Here is an 11,956-nt window from a genome sequence, read left to right as displayed (position 1 = left end):
CACGTGCCACAGGGCAACTAAGTCCTCGCACTGCAACTACTGAGCCCATCACCACAACGAAAGAGCCGCAAGTAAGACCCAATACAGCCATAAACAAATAAATAAAAGATTAGACCGTGAAGGGGTGACAAATGTGATTGAATGTTTGTATCCCCCACCCTCAAGTTATACATTGAATTTCTAATCCCCAAAGTGATGGTGTTTGCAGGTAGGGCCTTTGGAAAGATTACTTTCCAAAGTTTGAATAATGTCAGAGAGGTGGAGCCCCTGTGATGGGACTGGTGCCCTTATAGGGGGATGACTGGACCAGCGCTTTCTCTCCCTGCCATGTGAGGATACAGCAAGCAAGAAGCCATCTGTAACTAGAAATAGGCTTCTCTCCAAAAACCGGACCATGCTGGCACCCTGATCTTGGACCTCCAGACTCCAAAACTGTGAGAAGTAAATGTCTGTTGTCTAAGTCACCCAGGCTATGGTACTTTGTCATAGCAGCCTGGGGTAAGACAGAGTATTGAAATTGGCAATGACAGCTTCTTGAGATGTGAGCTCAGAGGCAAATTTACAGTTCTAGAACTAGAATCAGAGAATGCCAGAGCTGGGAAGAAGCTCCGAGGTCTAATCAGATCTGCCCCCCACTGCCAGGCAGAGACTCTGTGATCTGAGAGATGTCACCTGCCTGCAGGTGTGTGTCAAGTTAGGGCAGGAAGGGCCTGCACTCTGGCTTCCCAGGTACGGTTGGAAGCACATACTCTTAGGAAGGGAAGGTAGGTTTGACTATATGTATCATAAAAATCTAACATAAAATTTAAGACAGCAGGAAAAACATTTGCCACAAATGTAACAGTCTTGCTAGTTTTAATATATAACTAGCACTTTCTTTAGCAAAACTCTAACAGGCCAACACAAAGATAGATAAAGGACAGTTTGTAGAAGAAACACAAATAATCACATTTTAAAACTCCAGTCTCACTGGATAGCAAAGAAATGTGAACTGAAACAATATATTCAATATATATTCAAATATATTCAATTTCATAATCAGTTTGGAGAAAATTTTAACATACTTTCTCTTAAAAAAATTTTTTTTAATCATAATTTAGTCTTGGTGGGTCCAGGGAAGCAACATTGTATTGACAGAAATGTGTTTTGGTAGAACTTTGCTAGAGGCCCATTTATAATCTATTTTAGAAGGCGTAAAACTGTCATACTCTTTATCACAGCAATCTCACTTCTAGGAGTGAATCCTCAGGAGAGAATTGGAGAAGCATAAAGACAGTATGTCTTTAGGATTTTATTTATATTATACACACACACACACACACACACACGAAAAAAAAACAACTACAGTGTGTTACCAATACTCTTAGTCATATTTTAAATTATCCAAAAATAAAAGACTAATTAAAGAAATGATTTGGCCCTTACGCTAGAACATTATGCAGCCATTGAAATATATTGTTACCATTTTAGTTTGGCTGTGCTGGGCAGCTTGCAGAATCTTAGTTCCCCAACAATGGACTGAACCCGAGCCACAGCAGTGAAAGCTCAAAATCTTAAACACTAGACCACCAAAGAAGCCCCTGAAAATATTTTTGAAAGATATTTTTAACATAGCTCATAAAAATACTCATGAGATAATTTGGGACTTAGAAGCAGCAGGATACAAAACTGCATTCAGGTGATTACAACTTCATGATTCTATACTAATTTTGGCTCACACTTAGTGCCATCTACATACTGGGCATGAACTGATCTTCATATAACTCTATAAAGGAGGTATTTATTCCTTATTACCCCATTCTACAAATGAGGAAACTGAGGTTAAGTAGCTTGCCTCAGATCATCAACTAGAAAGAAGCAAGGTCAAGACTGTAGCACTGACATATATACTACCATGTGTAAAATAAATAGCTAGTGGGAAGCTGCTGTATAGCACAGGGAGCTTAGCTCCATGCCCTGTGATGACTTAGAGGGTGGGATGCGGGAGGAGTGGGAAGGAGGCTCAACAGGGAGGGGATATATGTATGTATATTTATAGCTGATTTAGATGGTTATATAGCAGAAGCCAACACAACACTGTAAAGCAATTATCCTCCAATTAAATTTTTAAAAATTAATTAATTAAAAAAAAAAGATTGCAGTCTGGGCAGTCGCACTCAGGACTCTGATTGAACCATGGAGCTTGCAGAAGCAGAGAGGCTAGGGTGGGGGAGGGCAAGACATCAAAAATATCCTGGGTGATGGGATTAAGGTCTCAGGAAATGAGAACTTCCACCTTCAGATACTCAGAACTAAACCCTTGGTCTCATCTTCATTCCCCTATTTCACACCCCGCATCTGGTCCATCAGCAGATCCTACCAGCTCTAACTTCCAAACATGCTCAGAGTCTGGCCCCTTCTCACCTCCCCCATCACCTCCACCCTGAGCCTCGGACCTGGCCGCTCTTGCCCCCACCATCTATGTCCCCAGCCCAGGACACCATCAGACTGATAGCGCATGGTTGCCTAGTGGTAGTGGGGCAGTGGGGTTGTTCAGGATCTTAAACATATTTTAAACATGCTTTAATAATATTTCAAGCAGAGTGATACCTGTGTAACTTAAAAATGTCAAAATAGAAGATTGCCCAGCACCCTCCCCCACCCTTGGCCTCAGGGTCCCCAGCTGAGCAACTGCTGCCCTAATTCTTGGCTCTTTGAGCCTGGGTCTCTGTGCATTTGCAAGCTTTGGAAGCCCCTCGTGGAAGGAGACCTCGCAGCATCCTGTGGCCTGAGGAAAGTGGTGCCCAGCCACCTGCAGTCAGGACCCTCTCAGCTTGAGGGGGCCATGGGCAGGCCCCAGCAGGGTTGTCTGGTTGCTTTTTACTGTCCAGTCTCAGTTTCCTTCCTGTTCATTGTCTGTCAGAGGAGGGGTGTCTGGCAGGCTCGGGGGCTTTTAAGTTAATGACGGCTTTTATTTCCTCCTGGAGTCTGGGCAGTTCTTAGGCTCCTGTTCCATTGTTCCCCACAGACTCCTAGTCAGGCTGGAATGCTCCTTATCACACACCTAGTCCAGAGTTCACAAACTGGGGCTGATTGTGAGTGTGGCCACAAGCATAAAAAAAAAAAAGGAAAAAAGGTAGATGCACACATCATTTAAAAATGGACGTTTAAGTTCCCAATATGTGGGAATTTGTTTAAAGGGTCTTAAATATTAATTTCTCACTTAAATGCTTTCTTCTCTGCAATCACCCTCTGTGTTTTTTTCAGTCTAACTTTATTGAGGATTTTGATGGCTAAGTTGAAGATTTCTCTTGGTAAATGTCACATTGGACTTGAAAATATATTTGGGTTATTTTCAAATATCTTTTGATATTGATTTCTAACATAATTCCACAATGATAAGAGCATAGACTCTGTATGATTTCAATAACTTTAGACCATGAAATTTTTGCACCTTGTTTTATGTCCCCGGATATGTTCCAGTGTCTCCTAGTTTACAGTCTATGGGAACTTGAATAGAATTTGTATCCTATTGTGTGAAAATTGTATAAATCTTAATTATGCTGAATTGATTCACAGTGCTTTTCAGGCCTACTATATCCTTCTACTTCTTTGTATATTCATTCTATTAATTTTTGAGTGTTTGATATTGAAACTCCAACTACAAATCTTAATTTAATCTACTTAAAAAATAATTGTAATATCTAGTGGAACTATATGTAGTTCTGTATTTTCCAAGTCTCCTGTAAATGTGTTATCTACTGTCATAATCTGAAAAAACAGGAAAGGAAAGGAAAAAAGCCAGTATTTTAAAATTCAGAAGATTGCTTGGTTTCTTCTTTGAAAAATCTAACCACTGGTGATAATGGAGCTGGAACAATCAGAGCAGCACAGAGGGGGCTTCCCTCTGGATGCGCCGTGAGCTGTCTGACTCACCTCAATCCTCAGCACCCTGGTTGTCCTCACCCCCCACCCCTGGCACCTTGGTGGCATGGCTGTTGACCATCAAACTTGGGCTGCCATTGTCCTCACAGAGAATAGTACTTCTCTATCTCTTTGTCTCTTTCAGAATGAGGAGTGGGGGTAGGGGAGTTACACAGGAGGGCTGGGAGCTTTCTTCCACCCAACAAGATTCTCTCATGTTGATCCCCTTGGGTTTGTGCCCCCCTAGCCCCTGCCAGGATCTAATTCCATCCTCTCCTTTGATCCCCTCCTTTGACAGAAGGAGAGACTGAGCCCTGTGGAAGAAGTGTTGCTTGTCAAGTCCCTACAGTGAGTTTGCACAGCGCTTGCTTCAGGCTCTGAAGTGCAATATCCTAGGAAGGCTCTGGCATGTTTTGTTATGAGTGATGCTATTAGAGAGCCCTTTGTACTTCCACTCACCTTTCTTTTTTTTTAAAAAAAATTGTCTTTAAAAATTCATTCATTTGACTGTGCCGGGTCTTAGTTGCAGCACGCAAGATCTTTAGTTGCAGCATTGGAACTCTTAGTTGTGGCATCCAAACTTTTATTTGCTACATGTGAGGACTAGTTCCCTGACCAGCGATTGAACCTGAGACCCCTGCATTGGGAGGGTGGAGTCTTAGCCATTGGACCACCAGGGAAGTCCCTTACCCTGCTACTTTTCATCGTCACAACAGTCTTGTAAGGAAACAAAGTTCCTCCTTTTGAAAACCAAAGAGCATAAGTGTCTGGAGTCACACAACTTTCTGAGTCTCATTTAAAAACTGGGGGTAATGCCTCACGAAGCAGAAGTCTGAGCCAGGTGATTCCTTCAGACCCTATTAGCTCTGCTAGCTACATATCCCTCATTATCTGTTAATTCGGGTAACCTGTATTGACCACCTGCTTTACATAAGGCACTGTGCTTTTCCTCAAGGAGCCTAAGTGGTGTGAGCGTAAATACTGAGGGTGAGAAGAAGGGGAAATTTTTGCCCCAATGATTGCCCGTGGAGGGGGATGGGGGAGTTCAGATTAAGCATTATAAGGTATAAGACTATCTTTGAAAGGAATGTAAATGGGTGTCTTACCCTGTTCAGGCTACTATGACAAAATAACACAGACTGGGTCACTTATAAACAACAGGAGGGCTCCCCTGATGGTCCAGTGGCTGAGACTCTGCACTCCCAATGCAGGGGCCCCAGGTTCCATCCCTGGTCAGGGAACTTGGTCCCACACGCTGCAACTAAATATCCTGCATGCTGCAACAAAGATCGAAGATTCTGTGTGCAGCAACTAAGACCCAGTGCAGTCAAACAAACAAATAAACAACAGGAATTTATTTCTCAGAAGTTCAGGAGGCTAGGAACACAAAGATCAACTTGCCAGCATGGTCATGTTCTGGTGAAAGCCCTCCTCCTGGTTCACCACCAGCGCTATCTCTCTTTGTGTCTTCCACATGGTTGAAGGGGCCATGGATCTCTCTGGGGTCTCTTTCATAAGGCACTACCCTCAAGACCAAATGGTATCCCAAAGGCCCCCAGCTCCTAACAGCATCACCTTGGAATGTTAGGATTTCAACATATGAATTTGGGAGTTGGGGCAAGGGGTGGACACAAACATTCAGACCATAGCAGTGGGTTTCCCCTTAGGTAGAGGTCAGAGGACCAGAGTAGGGAGCTAGGCTAGCTCTGGTCCTCTACAGGGACTAGTGCAAAATGAAAACACAGGGCCCCTTGTTCAAAAAGCACAGAACAGTGCTGTTAAAGTTATTAAAACATTGTTTTTTTCCACTTCATCTGCCATCTCTCAGCTTGTCATGGTTTTATTTGCTATTTAATGTTCTAAGTTAAGAGAAATTAGGAATTCCCTGGCAGTGCAGTGGTTAGGACTCCAAGCTTTTGTTATTGAGTCCAAGCTCACTATGACAGGCTAATGAATCGGAGATGAAGTGTTGAGGTGAGGAATATTATTGAGAGAGCTGATGGACCAGGAAGATGGCAGATAAATGTCTCAAAATAACCAGCTTATGAGGTGAGGGTCTGGATGCCAGGTTCTTCTCTAGATCAGAAATGGGGAGAGGTGAGGAAACAAAGTAAAAAGGCTGTTAATCCTGCAAATATATCCTAGAATGGCAAGCCTCAGGCAGGGTATGTGTTGATTCCTCCTTCCTGCCCTCTATCTACAGGCGGACAGGGTTCTGAACAAAGGCACTTCAGTTTAACAGTGAGGCAGAGGGGCTTGAGTATAAGAACAAAATCAGTGAAAAGCACATCAAAGAAGCAGTTCCAATGTGGAGTCAGAATCGGCTTTTCCCTGCAACACCCTGACGGCCAAGGCCACAGTCCCAGGCTCATTCCCAGCTTGGGAAACTAAGATCCCCGAACGCTACCTGGCAGACCAAAAATTTTAAAAAGAAAACAAAAATTTTTTTAATTTAAATATTACTGTGAGTTTTATCACTCATCTTTATATTGTGCATTGTCACTTTTCACTGCAAAAATCAGAATTTAACTCATATGCAGGATCCCTGAAATTACACAATTCGTATTTCACAGTTTGTATGTACATATGTATTTAGTTTACATAATAGCTGTGGAAATGCTGCACACGGCTAACACCAACTTTTTTTTTTTCAGATTGCAACAGGTTTAATAGTGGCCCCCAAAGGTACGCCCCAGTTGTAACCCCCAGAACCTGCAAAGATGACCTTATTTGGAAAAACAATCTTTGTACATATAATTGACATGTAATTGTGGGTTTTGAGATGAGATCAACCTGCATTAAGGTGGGCCCTTGTTTGTATGTGCTCAGCTGCTCGGTTGTGTCCGATTCTTTGCGACCCCATGGACTGCAGCCTGCCACACTCCTCTGTCCATAGACTTTTCCAGGCAACAATGCTGGACTGGGTTGCCTTTTCCTACTCCATAACACCAACTTTCTACTTCACTTCTTTTTTGTTTGTTTTTGTTTCAATAATCTACCAGTTTTTATGAACAAAAAATACTGACGCATATAAAAGGGTATTTTTGCGTGTCACTGAGCCTGGTGGGCTGCAGTCCATGGGGTCGCAAAGAGTCGGCCACGACTGAGCGACTAACTCACTACTAGATGTCCCCACTTTCTGAATGGGAAGTTGTCTTCTCCATGGATTTGACTTTCTGTTTCTCCCGGGGCCCCAGCTATCAGGGTGAACGTGGTTCTGTCATAACAGGGCAGGAGCTGCCTGTGTGCGGGAAAAGCTTGTGGCTCCCATCTGCAGCTCTCATCAGCGTTTTCACAGAGTAGAAATTGCTTTTGTCCTCTGCCTGAGAAGGCCACCAGTGAGATTAAAATATCTGCTGCAAAATGGATGTCAACCCAGGTTCCTTATGTGAGGAAGGCTAATCTTCATCTTGGAGCCCAACCCTCTGCCTGTAGTTCTCAGTTTAGGACAGAGTTGTTCTTGGATTAACTTTCAGGCATTTAAGGACCCAGCCCTCCAGCGGTGCGGGTCTGCACCTGGGCAGTGTGACCCGGGAAGGACAGAGAGAGGAGACAGCTCTAAGGGAACATATGGAGGTGGGGCCTCAGGCCACGCAGAGTCAGAGGAGGAAGGAAGGGAGCAGGTGAGCTCAGAGCCCTCCAAGTCCTGCCTCTGAGGGCAGGTGAAGCAGTGGGGCCGCAGGGGCCAGCTGAGGGCGCTCACTCTCGTGCCAGGGCCAGGGCGAGTTCAGCACGTGAGGCAGAGTAGGGTTACCAACCACTGCCCCAAAAGTCAGGTGGCCCACAAGCAACGCCCAGCACCAGGCCCTTCCCCTACAAAGAGAACCAGCAGCTGGCCAACAAGAGTGTAGCTGGCAGGCCTGACCCAATCCTTTGACAGTGGGCACAAGGTTTCCCTAAAATAAATATTAGTTCCAACTCACCAGGCGTTGGCCTTCTGTGCAGGGCAGGGGCTGGGGGTGGAGCTCAAACTCGTTGAGCAGCCCCCTCCAGACAGCCAGACCCAGCTCAGAGCCCCAAGGCAAGGGGGTCTAGGACCACTCCAGACGCTTTCCAGGCTTGCTGCCAATAGGAACGGAGGCCCAGGAGAGTCCTGGGCCCGAGGGCACCTATGTGGCCAAGACTGCAACTGCTGGCCACACATCGAATCCCCACCTGAGTGCAGGCAGGGCCTCGGGGAGGCAGAGCCTTGTCCCCTCCTGGGCCAGGGACCAGTGGACACCAAGGAGCTCTATCGAGCACCAGTCTCAGGAGGTCAAGGCTTGTTCCCTTTCCACTCCATCCTGGTCGCCCACCCTCCTCCGCTGCCCCTCCTCTGGACCCACTTTGCTTCCTACCACCCTCACCTCCACACAGGGCTGCCTGGAGGTGAGGAATCGGTGACTGAGGGACTTTTGTTTTTGTTTTGTTTTTTTAATAAAGTTATTTATTTTAGTTGGGGGCTAATTACTTTACAATATTGTAGTGGTTTTTGCCATACATTGACATGAATCAGCCATGGGTTTACATGTGTTCCCCATCCTAAACCCCCCTCCCACCTCCCTCCCCATCCCATCCCTCTGGGTCATCCCATTGCCCCAGCCCTGAGCATTTGTCTCATGCATCGAACCTGGAATGGTGTTCTGTTTCACATATGATAATATACATGTTTCAATGCTCTTCTCTCAGAACGTCCCACCCTCACCTTCTCCCTCAGAGTCCATAAGACTGTTCTATGCATCTGTGTCTCTTGTTCTGTCTCACATATAGGGTTATCGTTACCATCTTTCAAATTCCATATATATGCATTAGTATACCGTATTGGCGGAGAAGGCAATGGCACCCCACTGCAGTACTCTTGCCTGGAAAATCCCATGGACGGAGGAGCCTGGTAGGCTACAGTCCATGGGGTCGCTAAGAGTCGGACACGACTGAGCGACTTCACTTTCACTTTTCCCTTTCATGCACTGGAGAAGGAAATGGCAACCCACTCCAGTATTCTTGCCTGGAGAATCCTAGGGACAGCGGAGCCTGGTGAGCTGCCGTCCATGGGGTCGCACAGAGTCGGACACGACTGAAGCGTCTTAGCAGCAGCAGCAGCAGCAGCAGCATACTGTATTGGTGTTTTTCTTTCTGGCTTACTTTACTCTGTATAATGGGTTCCAGTTTCATCCATCTCAGTAGAACTGATTCAAATGTATTCTTTTTAATGGCTGAGTAATATTCCATTGGTTTTGTTTTTTAATAAAAACTATATAATTTAAAGTGTACAACATGTGTTTTGATATACATCGAACCTAGGTCTCATGCATTGCAGGCAGATTCCTTACCCTCTGAGCTACCAGGGAAGCCTTACCTATACACAGTGAAATTATTACTACAGTTGAGCTAATTAACGTATCCATCACCCCCATCAGAATATATAGTTACCTAGGGTTTTGGTTTCGTTTGTTTTGGAGGTGAGAGCACCTGAGATGCCCTCTCTTGGCAAATTTTCAGTATATAATGCGGTTTTTGTTTATTTGTTTGTTTTTGGACATGCCTCATGTGGGATCCTAGTTCCCTGATAAGGGAGGGAACCCATACCCCCTACCTTGGAAGGATGGATTCTGATCTACTGGACCACCAGGGAAATCCCTACAATGCAATTTTATTGACTATAGCCACTGTGCTATACATTAGATCCTCATAACTTATCCATCTTTCAGAACTCTAACTTTGTACCCTTTGAACTATAGCTTCCCATTTTCCTTAGCTCCCACTCCTGGTAATCACTGTTCTATTGCTTCTATGAATTCAATGCTTTTAGCTTCCACATGTAAGTGATACAGTACTTGTCTTTCTGTGTTTGGCTTTTTTCACTTAGTATAATGCCTTCCAGGTTCATCCATATTGTTAAACAAAACAAGATTCCCTTCATTTTTATGGTTGAATAATATTCCATTGTGTAAATATACTACAATTTCTTTATCCATTCATCCATCAATGGGCACTTAGTTTGTTTCCATATCTTGGCTGTTGTGAATACTGCTGCAGTGAACTTCTTGAGATGTGCACATCTTTTCAATACTCTCTACCTCTGGCTCACTCATGAGGAGGGAAGAGAGGAAAGGAAAAAAAATGACAGGTTGCCCCATCTGTTCCTTTCCTTCGTTGTCATAATATGTGGTTGCTTAATACAAGTAAGCAACACCAATAAGAAAGACTTTGATAGGCTTCCGTGGTTGTTCATATTTCTCAGAACGCTACTACCTTCTGTTATGGGCTGAATTGTACCCCACCAAAGTACATTAATATTTTATTTGGGCATAGGGTTGTTCTAGTTATAGTTAGTTAAGATGAGATCACAGTAGTGGGGTGAGCCCTTAATCTTAGATGACTGACTAGTGTCTTATAAGAATGTTATGGAGATGAAGGCAGATGAAGAAGATGCAGCTGCAAGCCAAGTCACCATGGGTTGACAGCCACCACCAGAGACTGGAAGAGGCAAGGAAGTGTTCTACCCAGAGCCTCCGATGGAGCATAGCCCCACTGACACCTTGATTTCAGACTTCTGTTGTTGTTCATTTGCTCAGTTGTGTCAGACTCTTTGCAACACCATGGAGACTTCTAGCCTCCAGAATTGTGAGAGTACATATCTGTTGTTTTAAGCCACATGGTTTGTGGTATTTTGTTAATAGCAGCCTTTGGGAAACTGTCACACCTTCTTTTTGCATTCAAAGCAAGTCTATTTCAAGTGGAAAGTATAGAGTCTCAGGGTTGTCAGTTCTTCCTGCCCTGTGACCTGCAGTTACAGATGTAACACACTTACCTTCTACTTCTTTGGATTTCACTGAACTCCTGTGCCTTGTAGGTCCACTGGAATTCCATGCTCCCAAGGCAGCAAGGAATAACTCTTTAAGAATTTCAAGGTGGTGACAGTAGAACATAAAAAGCACAAGGTCCGTCTGAGCTTCAGACTGTACAACTGCATAAGTCACACACCCAGGAATTGACCCAGTGAGAGGGAAATTTATTTTTTCTTATTTCTTTTGTGCCTTCTAGATTCCATACTACATTTTTAATTGAAAAAAGTAGTGTGGGCCTGCTTTATAAATATCCTAGTTTTCAAGTTTTGTTTGCAAAGTGCTACTTTTAAAAATTTGTCCTGCTGGGGTCTCAGACCTAATCTGTAGAGTTATAAGTCAAGAATTTCTAATCAAGGATCATAAAGGATTTGACCAATGTTCGTTTGACTCTATAGAGCACAGAGCTAGAAAGAGTTTAAAGGGGTTGGACTGGTTTTTGGTTAAAGACCAAAGTGGTAAACAAGGCTTATGTCTCAAAGTTTATAGCCCAGATGTCTTCCTTCTGTCCCTATAAACTGAGCCAGGCTTCGTGCTTTTAGAGCACGAAGGTCCTAAATAGAGCAATGCAAACCATTAAGACACTAAGGAAATAAGGGGGGGGGGGAGGGATAAATTTGGAGATTGGGGTTTACATATACACATTACTATGTATAAAATAGATAACTAATAAGAACTTACTGTAAAGCACAGGAAACTCTACTCACTACTCTGTAATGGCCTATATGGGAAAAGAATCTAAAAAAAGAATGTATATGTATAACTAATTCACTTTGGTATATGCCTGAAATTAACACAACATTGTAAATCAACTATACTCCAATAAAAATTTTAAAACAAACAGACAAAGCCTCTAAGGAAATACTACTCGAAGTCTAACCTCAGCTTAGGACCTGCAAAGCTGAATGCCTGAAGAATTTGTATCATGGACCCCCCTGCCACCCAGGATATTTACTGTAGTGAGGTTATGGCAGCAAAAGACTGGAGACAATGTCCAGCAGAAGAAGACTGGGTCCATATATCATGATGGATGGATCTATACTATGTGACTATTGGGTAACTGTGGAGCTTCCCTGATGGCTCAGTGGTAAAGAATTCTCCTGCAGTGCAAGAGATGGGGGTTCGATCCCTGGTTTGGAAAGATCCCCTGGAGAAGGAAATGACAACCCACTCCAGTATTCTTGCCTGAAGAATTCCATGGACAGAGGAGCCTGGTACAGCACAAAGGG

The 11,956-nt window shown here is 43.9% G+C and overlaps 1 protein-coding gene across 2 annotated transcripts in view; it reads left to right on the top strand.

The window, feature by feature from the left end:
- The first annotated feature begins 598 nt into the window (after positions 1–598).
- Positions 599–11,956, top strand: part of CCNJL (cyclin J like) — a 79,790-nt gene continuing 68,432 nt past the window's right edge. The window contains exon 1 of one of the 2 annotated variants that reach the window (XM_081500581.1): positions 599–764. The gene's annotated coding sequence lies outside the window, so the exon portion shown is untranslated. The remainder of the gene's footprint in view (positions 765–11,956) is intronic. The other variant, XM_081500582.1, reaches the window with a different exon arrangement.

The sequence above is a fragment of the Giraffa tippelskirchi genome, chromosome 6, assembly GCF_054371585.1.
Source record: "Giraffa tippelskirchi isolate mGirTip1 chromosome 6, T2T-mGirTip1v1.2.pri, whole genome shotgun sequence".
NCBI lineage: Eukaryota > Metazoa > Chordata > Mammalia > Artiodactyla > Giraffidae > Giraffa > Giraffa tippelskirchi.
The sequence above is the reverse complement of the archived record's forward strand: the minus strand, read 5'-3'. Positions and strand labels throughout refer to the sequence as shown.